General features: G+C 36.1%; 1 pseudogene; it reads left to right on the top strand.

Moving 5' to 3' along the window:
• Positions 1-13,997, top strand: part of LOC107705231 (catenin delta-2-like) — a 371,673-nt pseudogene that overhangs the window by 263,331 nt on the left and 94,345 nt on the right.

Genomic DNA, 13,997 nt, shown 5'->3' with positions numbered 1-13,997 from the left:
GCCGGCCGCGGCCTCGGAGGCTGCTCCGCCATGACCTCCCGAGTCCCCTGCTCCGCCATGGCCTCCCGAGTATCCTGCTCCGCTATGGCCTCCCGAGTTCTCGCCGCAACTGACACGAAGAAAACGCATGTGAGGTCTGAGGTAAAAATGTAGTTTCCGCCCAGATAAACTTTAAAAATAATGTATTATATTTCAAACGTTTTATTTTAACTTGTTATTTAAAATGTTTTAAATTCAATGTTAAAATGATGGTAATGTGAATGAGAAAATCCTGTTTTAGTTTTTCTTTTCTTTTTTTCTGTCGTGTAATCGACTATTTTTTTCAGTGTCGACTAGTAGGAGCTGTACCGTTTAGTCGACTAGTCTAAACGGTATATATATATTCCTAATATATATATTGTTTTTTTGGAAACCAGTACTTATTTTTTGGTGGTTACATAATTCCATACTTCCATTTTCTTCAATTTCATAGATTCTATGGCTGTATTATTATACTGAAATGTAGAAAATAATAATAATTATAAAGAATGAGCAGGTGTGTCTAATATGATGTCAAGCGTGTTAAATGAAAAGAGCAAACATGCAAGTAAGGTTGAGCTGATGTTATGAATGATAGGCATTGGAATTTACTGGAAATCTGTTGCATTTCCTGCAGGAATTCTGCCGTAGCAGGCCTGGTAATGAGCATCAGCAGAAACTTCCGAAACTCACTCGCACTGTTGCTTCAGACATCTCGCCTTTTAACTCATTGTGACTCATTGTGCGGCGTGTCATCTCCTTTTGATGTGATGTCACATTAGTAATAATTGTGTGACAAAGGGTACTGACTTCTTGACGGGCCTTCATTCCGCTCGTCTTTGCGCAGCCTAATTATTTCAGGTTTGATGGTGTGAAGTGGAGTTTGGACCTGTTCTGTCAACGTATTTGTTGCCGGTTACAGCCGAGCGAGCAAAGACACACAGGTCTTTAGAGACTACAACTTCAGCTTCCATCGCCAGTCATCCAGGCAGGGATTTATTAAAGTCATATCACCTGGGTAGCAGCACTTAGTATGCAACATGGCATAGCACCTGGCTTAATTAAATTACTGACAAGGAGTTTGACACTTTAATTGTGTCACTATCTTCCTGAATAGAATAGGAAGATTGTTGGGGACCTCTAGGTTAATTCAAGATCATAGCCTAATGAACCTGACTGAGTTTTGCCATCATGAAGCAGGCAGGCTGATGAATAGGGCGGAGATCTCTTTTGTTTGGTTGTGTATCCATTTATTTTGAAGGAGCTGGTGGCGAAACTGTTGAGTAATTAATCTGCTGATTATCCCGAAGATTAATCCAGTAATATGAATTTTTATGCATTATATCCTTTCATTTATTTGATTTAAAATGACAATAAAACCTGTAATATTGTGAAATATTTTTACAACTTAAAATAACTTTAAAATATAATTTATTCCTGTGATACAAAGCTGAATTTTCAGCATAGTTACTCCAGTATTCAGTGATTCTTCAGAAATCATTCTAATATGCCGATTTGATGCTAAATTAATATTGCTACTCAGTTATTAATAATAGTTCTCATTATTATCAATGTTGAAAACAGCTTAATATCTGTTCTCTGTCTCTTTTGCTCTATTTAATGCATCTCTGCTGAACTATATATTCTTTTCTTGTCTTTTGTACTCTTACTTGCCTTACTTACTGTATCACAGTTACCACAAAATTATTAGGCAGCAAAACTGTGTTCAGCATTGATAATAGTAAGAAATGTTTCTTCTCTAAAGACTGGAGTTAATAGGTGCTGAAAATTCAGCTTTGCAACACAGAAATAAATTACATTTTATGTATTTAAATATAAAACAGCTCTTTAAATTTGAATAATATTTCACAATATTACTATTATGTATTTTTGATCAAATAAATGTGGTCTTGGTGAGCATAAGAGACTTATTTAAAAAAATCTTAATTATTCTAAACTTTTCACTGATAGTGTATATAGATTTATAATTTGTTTAAAGGGGTCATATGATGCGATTTCAATTTTTCATTTCTCTTTGGAGTGTTACAAGCTCTTGGTGCATAAAGAAGATCTGTAAAGTTGCAAAGACTAAAGTCTCAAATCCAAAGAGATATTCTTTATAAAAGTTAAGACTTGTCCATGCCATCCTAAAACGGCTCGTTCTAACACGCCCCCACATGTCTACGTCACGATGTGGGAAGATTTGCATAACGCCGCCCAAATGTTCACGCAAAGAAAGAAGGCGTAACTTTTATTCTCGCTGTAGTATTGTTGCCGCCACCGCCATGTTGTGGAGATGCTGTGTGTTTCGTTGTGAAAGCGAAACTACTTTGTTTGGCCTTCCAAAAGAGGATGATATCCGCTTCGTCATGCCTGGAGCTGATCCGTGCTGGTCGCTGAGGATATACATCAACTTTGCGCTGTCCACCAAATACACAAAATAATGTTCTTTTTAGCAACATCATATGACCCCTTTAAAATTTTTAAGTACTCCAGTAATTATTCACTACTTTTCCAATAGTTACAAATTATTACCTTTGTGTAATATAATACAAAAATCGAATTAAATATAATGTGCGTATACATGTATATACCCCTCTCAGGCTTCTGTGTTTCTCTGAAAGCTGCAAATATGTCACATTCATGTATTAAACATAGGAAGGATGGCAGTGTTTTTTCAGCACCATTACCCAGCATGACCATCTCTCTCATTCATTTGCCACTACCTGTGATGGAGTCTAGTGATTCTCTAAGGAACTCTACTCTGTTAATTGCCTCATTTAAAATCAAATTCCACCCCTCGCTCTTGAGAAGAAATTTGATCATTACCCAGGAGATTTTTTCCTATTTCAGAGGGCATCCATGGATCATCATATCGTTTCTTTGGCTTCAAGCTTATCAATAAATCAGGCCATCTGTGGAATGTAGTTTGACTCTTATCTTATTAAAAACTCATTGACTTATGTGTGGTTCAGCAATTATTCATGATTATTTAGTATGGTGATATACAACTCATCTAACTAATTCACTCCTGTATTGCAATTTAAATAGTTTAATTGTTTAATATTTCTGTATTGTTGGATGGAGATGATACGCTTGAGTTTAAGATGAATTGATGGTGGTCTTCTTGATTATATCTATTTGACTGGCCGACTAAAAAAGGTTGTACTTCCGATTTTATCAGCCGTTGGGATATATTATTAAATTACATTTTTAAATACATTTTGTTAAATAAAAAATAGAAAACAGCTGTTGTAAACCCAATAATATTTTACTATTTATTTTACCATTTATGTTTTACTATATTATATAAATACTAAAACTGCCTCCTCATTTTAAAACACCACCGCACACCATTGTTATATATATAAATGTAGTTTTGGTGACCATAAGAGACTTCTTTCAAAAACTTTACAAATCTTACAACTCCAAACTTTTAAAGGGTAATCTATAATTTTGTTCTGTAAATGTGTTCCCATCATAGTTTATGCACATATCTTATTACCAAATAAGCAAAGTATACATCTCAACTGAGAATATGCATTGTTTTATGCACATTTTGGAATTTTTATCTTGGTGTGTCTTAAAATTATGTAAATGGAAACCCAAGTACTGTTACTTTAACTTTGTTACTGTAACTTTTGCATTTACAAATATATGCACTACTCACACATTCAGAAGCATACACACACACACACACACAAACAAACCTATTGAAGAGGACACAGTGGATTAGAAAAGTGAAATTGTGAATGTCATGGGTTGTGAGGGTGAAATTAGAGTAGAGCAGTGCATGACTCGTGTAGGTGGAAATCGCCTCACTGCCCTGAACTATAGAGTCACTTGGACTCTGTATGTACTGTGTATCTGTCGCTGTACCTCTTCCTCGAAATTCATCGGTGTGAGCAACAAAACTCTCTGAATTCTTGCGGCAGACTTCATTACGCTTCAGTTAGTTAGTGTCTGTGCCAGTTATTTACTGCTCCTTTGCCTTTTGGGACTGGTGTAGTTGTAAGACAATCAGACGGAGTTATTGATTGAAGTGGGATAAATCAGCTTTGTCAATGAACTCCGAGTCCGAGCGCAAACTGGCGTGAGATTAAATCAGCTTTATTCACTATGGCAGCTTTAAGTACTTGTATTAATGGCTTTAAATGCATGATAATGTTGCTAGGTGCCTGTTATTTTACTTAATGGCCATTAAAGGAATCACAGGGCCAGTTTCACTTTACAGCACCTCTCGCTTACACGGCCGCGATGATTGTCTGAGAGTTCATTATTAACATCTGCTAAAAATAATCCTCTGGCCAGGGGAGGCTGCAGGTCGTTGGATGGAGGCCATGACAACGCCTGTCTGCTCGCATTAGCCACTGCCCGTTGCCTTGCCAGCAGTCATCTTGGGTGGACCCATCACTCCCCAGTTTTGATGTGTGGAGGACGCTCATTGTGCAATCCTGCTGTCGGGCAGCTGTTACCTGGAGCTGCATTGTGGCGATACGGATTGTTTGAATACAGAAAGAGAAGCTGGTTTTGTTTTGAAGACTTTTTGTGTCATCTCTCCCACTTTGACGCCATTTATTTGTGAGTGTGCGTCTGTGCGGGAGCTGAAGAATTTGTGTTTCAATGTGTCTCCTCAATCACTGAAGCATTGCATGTGTTGCAGTCTGATTGGGTGCGTTTATGTGTAAGCATTTAGACGATTGTGTTTATTCCAGACACGGTGCAATAACATTTTTTGTCTGTCCGCAGTAAATGTGAAATTGCTGCATGACACCATTCTATCTATCTATCGATCTATCTATCTATCTGTCTAGAACATATGTATATAACTCTATAAATGCTAGTAGGGGTACTCTGAATTCTCCTAACTTTGAACAACTTGAATGAATATATTTTCCATAATACAGTGGGCGGAACTAACCACAGTTTTGAACGGATCATTTTTAAATTGGGTATTATCTTTGTTTTCTGTTTTCACTTTAATTTTAGTTAAAGTTTTACAAATTTGCTTGTGTGTTTTTGTCCTTTTTAACTTAGTTTTAAGTGAAATCACTAAGATTTCAAGTCAAATTTATTTTAATAGCGTTTTTTACAGTACACATTGTGCAGCTTTACAGAATGTCACACCGTTATGTCTTTATGCCTTATTTATAGTGTTGTTTAGCACGTATCAGTGGTACAGTGGTACACGGCTGTGCATTCAAGGCAATTAAGATATTTCAACATTGATCATTATTGTTCTATCAATAGATTTAAATGTTTTGTTGTAAATAATTCAGCGGTTCTAAAAGTATTAATGAAATATGATCAGTTGTCACTGGTGAAATGTCTGATTCTCAAGCACACATCTGAGTGTTCAAAAGTAATTAAGGGATGTAAATAATGGTCAGTTTTGTTCTAAGCAAAAGTAAACAATTCTCAAGAAGCATCAACCAAGATACGATCACTTGTCTGATGAAGTGAAAAATAGCTGATTGTCAAAGAGTCTGATTTGTGTTTAACGTGTTCCAAATTGAATTAGCAAGGAATGCAAAACAAGAATTAAGAAAAAGGAATGACGTGGAAAAAAAACAAAACCGTTAAATAATGTCAACTTGAACATTTAAACATTAAATGATTCCAAAGAGAAATCAACTCAGTTCTCTTGATTCTTTTTGCAGTTGACTCCCAGCATCAGGGAAAAAAATATTATTAGTTTAAAGCAGCACTAACTATGAATCATTGCTGTTAAGGCTTCTTTGGGATGTATAGTAGTTTAGATTAGAGGAAAACTGCCTGAACGTTTCATGTATTCTTTGAGTGGAATCTGACTATCGATACTCAGTCAACGGCTCTAAAATTACAAATCTTTTTGGAATCGACTCACGGCCATAGAAAAGGTTATAAATGATTTAACTGAAAACTCAACATGAAAAGAAGTTTACTTGTTGCCTTGGTTTTGGTTATTATTATTATCATTCATACATAAACCTTCTGATGATTGATAGTCTTTGTGCATGTAAGCACTTAGTCTGTGTGATTGTGATGTAAACTGACTCTGACGCTTGTGAAGATCTAGAACACTGTAGTCGTGGTGACTGTTCTCTGCATGCGTGTGTGCTGTCTGCACACAAGTGTGGTTGTATGATCATGCATTGGATTGCGTTGTGCTACTTCTGATCTTTCCTCTCTGTTAAACACACTGAAATGCACATATACACACACATAGAAAACTTCTTTCTTCTGCCCCAGTTCTGTCACGCTGCCTGTGAAGTTCCTGGGCATCGATGGGGGGAAAAGGAAAAGAAACTATTCTGATGGTGTCAACTGGCCCCATTTTATAGCGTTTAGTACAGCGCCTATGAAACCTGCACCCACCCTCCCCCACTTTATATGGCACATGACTGGCATTTCATTTGAACTGAGAATCCCTGCTAAGTTTTAATTAATCAAAAAGCACAATGCTTATCTTATCAGCTGATGGTTTTCATTTTGATTATGGGCTGGCGGGCGGGAAGACTGATCCTCAGGAGGAATGGGCCCCTAACTGCAGGCAGGCTGATGCTTATCGGTCTGTTTGCAGAGGCAGGAGAGACCAGCTGCCCTCAAGCGGTGCCGGCCCTCAGGTTAAGGGCTTAAGACACCGGCAACCTCCCGAATCCCTCCTGTGGTTCTTCTTATCTCTATCAAATGCAATCTCGCTTAGATAAAAGGCATTTGTTTAGGGCCTTTATTTATCAAAGCCTGCCATGCTCAGTGATGGACTCTGAGGTGGAAAATATTCTGTAATTCTTCACAAAAACAAAAGAATGGGCATGACAGGTGTGCAGTTGTTTGTATGTGTTAACTCGAGGAACGTAAACTAGACTTTTACACCATCTGAGTGCGTCTTGTCTGTGCAAAACTTACTGAAATGCATACGAATCTTTTGTGTGGTTGCTAGGCCGTTGCATTGTGGTTGCTAAATGGTCCAACTGTCTTTTTGATGCCATGAACCCCCAAATATGATGGTTCACTTGCAGGACTCCTAAAATATAAAAACTGAATATTTTTTATTTGAATTTTATATGCATAATAATTTTATATATATCAAGATATAAGTATTAAAAAAAACGTTAAACCGTAAAAAAATCAATAAATAAATAAATGTGTAATATATTATATATTAACAACATAAATGTCATTTTATACACACACACATATATAATATATATATGTATATATACAGGGCCTAAAATTAACACTCGCCAAGCGCCAAATGCAAGTAAAAATCGGCGTTGGCGAGTATATGTAACGGTGTCAGTCGCCAGTTGGCAGGTAAAATTATGTATGAAATATAACAATGCAATGTAGTGGGAACAACAGCCCATTTTTAAAGAGATTCGCTGTTTCTGACGTAAGCGAATAAAATAATCTTTTCCGAAGACAAGATCATCGTGATTGGTTAGCTGTTCTGTCATAAACGACAAGAGCGAATCAAATAATAGGATACAAACGGGCTGATAAGGTCAGAGCTGAGTGATGGCCAGCTTGCCCCTAGACATGGTTCTAATAACTTTTACTTGAGAAGATATTGCTGCTTCATTTCGGAAGATGAACTTTTCCCTTCTTTATTCTTCATAACCCGAGAAAGTGGCGACACATACCTGGGGTTACGCCGCAGAAACCGTGCAGTGAAGTAGGCTATAGTTTAAAAGGCTGCTCGTTCGGCTGTACACAAATGTCAAAATACGCGGTTTTGGCAAGTAACCTCGTAAACGTAGTCTTAAATTAGTTATAAAGTCTTAAAGGCAGGGTATGTGATTTTTCAAAAACACTTTAGAAAACTGATTCGGGCCGAATAGCAAAACAAACTTGTAGCCAATCAGCAATAAGGGGCGTGTCTACTCGTGATGTGGAGGAGAGAGCTTTCAGTGCATGGGACGGACATTAGCCGCGCCGAGCGACAGAAAGATAGAGATGGTGGATAAAAAACAAAAGAGGAAAACGTCTGCGGAACGATATGTGTCAGCATGTCATAAATAGAACCCGGCAGCAGTTTTCTGTCTGGGATTTGTTGCGCCGCGCCGCTCACGTCTGTAGACACGGTGTAACATTGGTTTTACTTTGTTTCACAGAACTAATCGTTGCCTGGGTTGCGTACGTATATGTGGCGCGGAGCTATCAAAATAGGGGAAAGACCCTTTTGGGGTAGGGGCGTGTTTGTTTTGGTGATTTCAAATATCAACATTGGCTACCAGAAATCGCTTACCCTGCCTTTAAATGACCGTAAAGAGTTTGGAGAAGATATCTGCGTCATGTGCATCAGGTTTTAAAGAGACAGCGCTGCTTTTAACCCCTTCGGACCCTACGTCGATTGAAATGGACATCATATGATTTTTAGTTTAAACCAATTAAATTTTATGTTTTCATAATATGAGCAATGCCTGGTCACTGATTGGTCCATGATCAACCAATCACAATGAAGATATGACTCCTAACTTAATCTGATTGAGCTACAGGCATCACAAAAGAGAGACATGACTAACCAACTAGACAAGAAGAGGAGGAAGCCCACATTTTACCTTTTATATGCAGATTTATATTTATGGTAGCCTCATCAACTTGCACCTATTGTAAAATTAAGACTATCAAATAATAATATTCAAAGTTATTTTGAAGATCTTTCAGAGTTGCAGAACACAGGATTAAAAAAAAATTTAATGTCCATCGCAATGGACATCAGGTCTTGAAAGATATCAGCAGCACCTCATGAATTAGTTTTATAACAGTTTGAGAAATTTGTGGAAGCATTTGAAAGCTAAATACAGAGCTACAAATTCTAATGTTAATGTTTTATGAACATTGATGTTAATTAATGAAATTAATATTAATATGATTTCATTTATGTCATCAAAGTGACCATAGCCTGTCAATCAACTTTTCATTGGTTTTAGTGAGAAACAGCCATAAGTGGATGTGAGATCAGTGAATACACAGCAACACACACACTCACACCCCCTCCACACACACTGATGCCTTGATGCTATAATGCACACAATCATATATTCATCAAAACAATCAGCAAGTACACATAAATTTTTTCCACATTCTTACTGCATTGTTCATTCTTATAGTATGTGTTCTTTTCAAAATCTTAAACACTAGTTCAACTATAGTGCACAAGCTCTACTTATTATGTATGGTTAAAATATGGGGATTTTTATTTTTCTTCAGTCCTGGTGTCCATTATACTGGACATGAAAAAAATCTAATAAAAAAATGAGTTGGCACAAATCTTGTTTTTTAGACTTATTTCTATATTGGAGAAAAGCAAATATCAAGTGGATAAAAAAAAATTTTGTTCAGTGAACAAAATTCAGGTCTGAAGGGGTTTAAAGTAAAACCTGCTGAAGTCTGTCATTGATGTAAATCAAAGAACAAAAGAAAAAGAGAAATCACTCGACTGTTCTAGTCGCTGATTAACTTTTGTAGCTTGAATAAAGATTAATGTGTATAGTTTATGCATATAGTTTATGTGAAGATTGTTTTAAAATTACTTAATATTTCAGAGCCTATTAAATGTTAAAAATAATGGCTTTCAATTATACTGTAATGTTGAATGGCTATAATTAATAGGTGAAATTGAGGGAAAATGTATTTAATAAAGACACCAGTAGCAGCATGGCCGAACTTACCATTGGGCTTGAGTGGGCTGCAGCCCATGGGCCCCGCCTTGTAGGGGGCCCCGCCTTTGCGGTTTACGTTTGATTGATTTGTAACCTCAAGCCCAGGGGCCCCCGCCCCCCTAAGTCCTGCCCTGGGTAACAGTATTGGTATCAATACGTCATTAATAATATACTACTTAGTAAAAAGATGCCATTAAAAATATTTAAAATATACTATCTTTGTTGTTTCTACATTCATTTGGAGGTTCAATGTGAAATTGTGACTATAAATATGCGATTAATCATGATTAATTACAGAAAAATGTGTGATTAATTTTTTTTTTTATCGATTGACAGACAGCACTAATGTTTCCGATTTCAATAAAATTTCAAATTTTATAGGTCCCCCCAGAAAGAGATCTGGACGGCCCCCACCCCCTTGGCCCCCTTAAAATTTTCAGTTTGATAATTCGGCCCTCAATGAAGCTAATTATATAGCCCTGCTCTAATCTTTTAACATGGATGCGGAAAAAAATACGCACTGCAAACTGAGTATGTGTGAAACAGGTGTAACACGATGGCCTGCTCCGTTTGCCGAACAAGAATCTCTTGTAAATATGTTTAGTCATTGTAGTAGTAATGACTGCCTGTTTTTGCAAAAAGAGTTTCATGGCCGGTAAAACAAATTTTGGCCGGTAAATTTTATCACGTCACCGGCCATTGGCAGGTGTGGCAAAAAGTTAGTTTTAGACCCTGTGTGTGTATATATATAATATATATATATATATATATATATATATATATAAACCCAAAGAGAGTTAAAATTAATATTTAATAAATTAAACGTCATTTTTGACGTATAAACACCTATTTAAAGTGATATTTGTATTGATAATATTTGAGTTGAATTTTATATACATAATTTAATATATATTAAGATATAACTATGAAAACTCAGTTTAACCATAAAAGATAAATAAATGTGTAATACATTATATATTAACTTCCATGCAACATAAATGTGTGATATATAGTTTAAATTAATATACACCTATTATATACACCTATAAATATAATAAACACCTATTTACACTGAAAAAAATGATAATACGTACATATGTCTAATATGTGTTTACACAATATAACATTTGTGTATGTTTTTTTTATTTACTCATTTATTTACTTGTTTCCTCTGAACTTAAGTGAAAATGTAAAAATTGCATTGGTATACAATATATATTGTATATATTATAAATATTATATTGGTATGTATTAGTGTGTAAATGTCTGTGTGTGTATGTGCATATGTGTGTTTGTATGTTATAATATACTGTATACAGACAGAGTTTATATTATATCTAATAATTTAATATATTTTTGTGACAACATAAGTATAAAGACCCATTTAAACTGTGAAAAAAAATTGAAATGTGTAAGATGTGTTTACACATAATGTAAAATTTGTGTGTATATATACACTTTATGATATTTGCTGCCTGGTTTCTATGAGGTAAGAGAAGAATTCCTGCAGTAGGGTTCTGTAGATCATCAGAAACCCAAAACCCTCAGAGTACAACCAATCTTTCTGTCAAACTTCCTCAGCATCAGTGAAAAGGATCAAATCTAGTCGTTCTCACTGAGAGAAACGCTCTCACACACACACACAGGTATTCACAATTGTAAACTCTTACCACTTCTCCGAGCCCACTGTTTTAGAGCAATAACACAATAATGGAAACCATTTTCCTTTTAACACTTTCTGGAAAGACATTTATTTCACTTTAACCTCCATGTGTTAGAGATGTCCTCAGTAAAAAGACAGTAACTAGTAATATATAATGTATTACATTTTGGAAGTAACTTGCCCAACACTGGTAATGGTGCAGGTCTGCCAGCCTACAACGTACAGTCAAAGTCCTATTTCACCACCTACTGTACAACAGAAGTGTGAAACTCACTCTCCTACTCTCTCTTTTTCCGTAGGGAATTCGGTTGGCGAGATCCTGAATTACCTGAAGTCATTCAGATGTTGCAGCACCAGTTTCCCTCAGTTCAGTCCAACGCAGCGGCATATCTGCAACACCTCTGCTTTGGAGACAACAAGATTAAAGCTGAGGTAAATCTTTCTTTATATCATTGGTAATGATCATATACCTGCTTACCAAGGCACATCTGTAGGCAAAATCTATTCAGAAAGCTTTTTTGTGGCCTTGTAGAAAGTAATTAGTGTTGAAAGTGGGATCTGAATGCTGGGTTTTGGCACAAGTTTGTGTTACCTTGGGAAAACTCTTGTTGTTGAATACCTACTGAAAGATTTTTATTGATATGTGTCGTTGCGTGAAATTAATTCTTGTACGTACCATTGACAAATAATTCACCCCTTTATTGAATTTTGATGCCAGGTCTCTAATGGTAGATCTCCCAGAAGTAAGTTTTCACAATTATGAAGAGTGCCCTGGATTGCACCAGTAATTAAGCACTAATAGCACAGCCAAACAATACACGGAAAGCTGTATATTGACAGCCGTTCTCCACACAGCAGCTCTATAATTGTATCCCAGAGGCTTAAGAGAGGCTCGGAGGACAAGGAAATTAAATTTGGAGAATAAATCTGCGGGAACAAAACAGCAACAGAGGGAGAGACGAGCTAGCCGACAAACTTTTAAATGATATTTAATGAAAAAAAAAACACACAAACAGTGAGAGCCAAATTAGTTTATCCAGCAATGAGCTCCACTTCAAACCAGCATTTTTCTCCATCTGAAAAATATCTTATTTATTAAGAAAAGACACTAAATGAATCCCCCTGCTTTCTTTGATCCGCCCGTTCATCAATTTCACCACACACCGAAATGAACTTGTTTCATGTTGTTCTCATAAAATATTTGGAGCAATGTTCCATCATAGCTTGATTGATTAGATTTGGGCCTATATATTCAGATGCTCTATGGTGTGCTTTTGTTTCTTGGAAATTGGCATATACTTTTCATTGGTGGTTCTCAACTGTTTTTTTTTCTGTCTATGAACAACTGGTTATAAAGTGCATTTGAAAAAGCAACATGTGCCAAACCATCTTCCCAAATTTGCAATTACAGTTGTTTATGAATCTGTTGCCAACAAAAGACGAGCTTTAAGATCTCCCTGCAGTTTTCCGACCAAATAAAAAGCATTATGGTTTAATGTTTGGAATCAAAAAACATTGTTAACATTGTCATTTTTATTATTTTAAATTTTTGTTGTTGTTGTTGTTAAATACTCATTTTGTATTTACATCAATACGGTGTACAACAGTACAATAATATTATTGCATTTATTATATTTCTTTATTGATTTCATTTCATAGTTTAAATGGTGATACATTAAAAATTATATTTTAAACAACAACAACAATAATAATAATAATTATTATTATTATTATATTCATTTTGAATGGGGAAAGACCTGATGAACACCCAGTGAACACCCAATCTGTCCATGTTGTCGTCTGCCTTATTTAGTTTGCCAAAATAATTTAGATTTTGATTGGATACGCATCTATTAACTAAACTTGAATGTTGACAATAAACTAAGATGTTTCTCATTGCTTTTAAAAGTATGTGAGTCTATTTATTTTGCTTTTTACGTTGTATTTAGCATTTATTCTTCCCTCCAGTTCGTGACCCAATCAGAACAGACCTGCAGCCCACTTTTAGGTCGTGACCCACCAGTTGAGAACTACTGCTCTGTTTCATCCCATAGTCATCATATCTGAGGTCTCTAAAAAGGTCAAACATTCATAGTTCATGGACTTAACACATCCAGTACATTATGCAACTCATTGTATTATGCAACAAGCTTGTGTTGGTACAATGTATTCCACATTTGTAAATCACTATATCCTGAAGTTTTCTACAGTGTCTTCAATGATTCTGCAGCCTCATTCTCAGTTGGGTGCAGTTTTTTTTTCAAGAGTTTGACCCTGATACAGTACCAGCTGCAGTAAATGGCCAAACACGATCATTTTTTCTTTTTTTTGTCTGGAGTGTTACTGAACTTCCAGTGTCAGTTTGTCCATCTGAAATTACATCACAAGGACTGCAGAAAGAGTGCAACAGATGAATTATGGGAGGTATTATTGAAGGTATCTATATAATACATTTGTGGTACCGGACCCGTAGTGTGTGTGTGTTGTTGCTTGGTAAAGCAGTACAGTTAATTATATGTGACAGTTCTGCAGCAGATTGTGCCGAATCCCTGAACAAGTTATTGCACCCCTGCCATTCTTTTTCCTCAACATACATTTACATAAATGTTTTCACATTATGGAGTGGATAGTGAAAAATGACCCCAGGCGCCCCCCCCCCCCCCTCACAC

This window comes from Sinocyclocheilus rhinocerous, unplaced genomic scaffold (assembly GCF_001515625.1).
Source record: "Sinocyclocheilus rhinocerous isolate Xijiao unplaced genomic scaffold, SAMN03320098_v1.1 scaffold594, whole genome shotgun sequence".
NCBI lineage: Eukaryota > Metazoa > Chordata > Actinopteri > Cypriniformes > Cyprinidae > Sinocyclocheilus > Sinocyclocheilus rhinocerous.
This window is presented reverse-complemented; position numbering and strand designations above follow the sequence as displayed.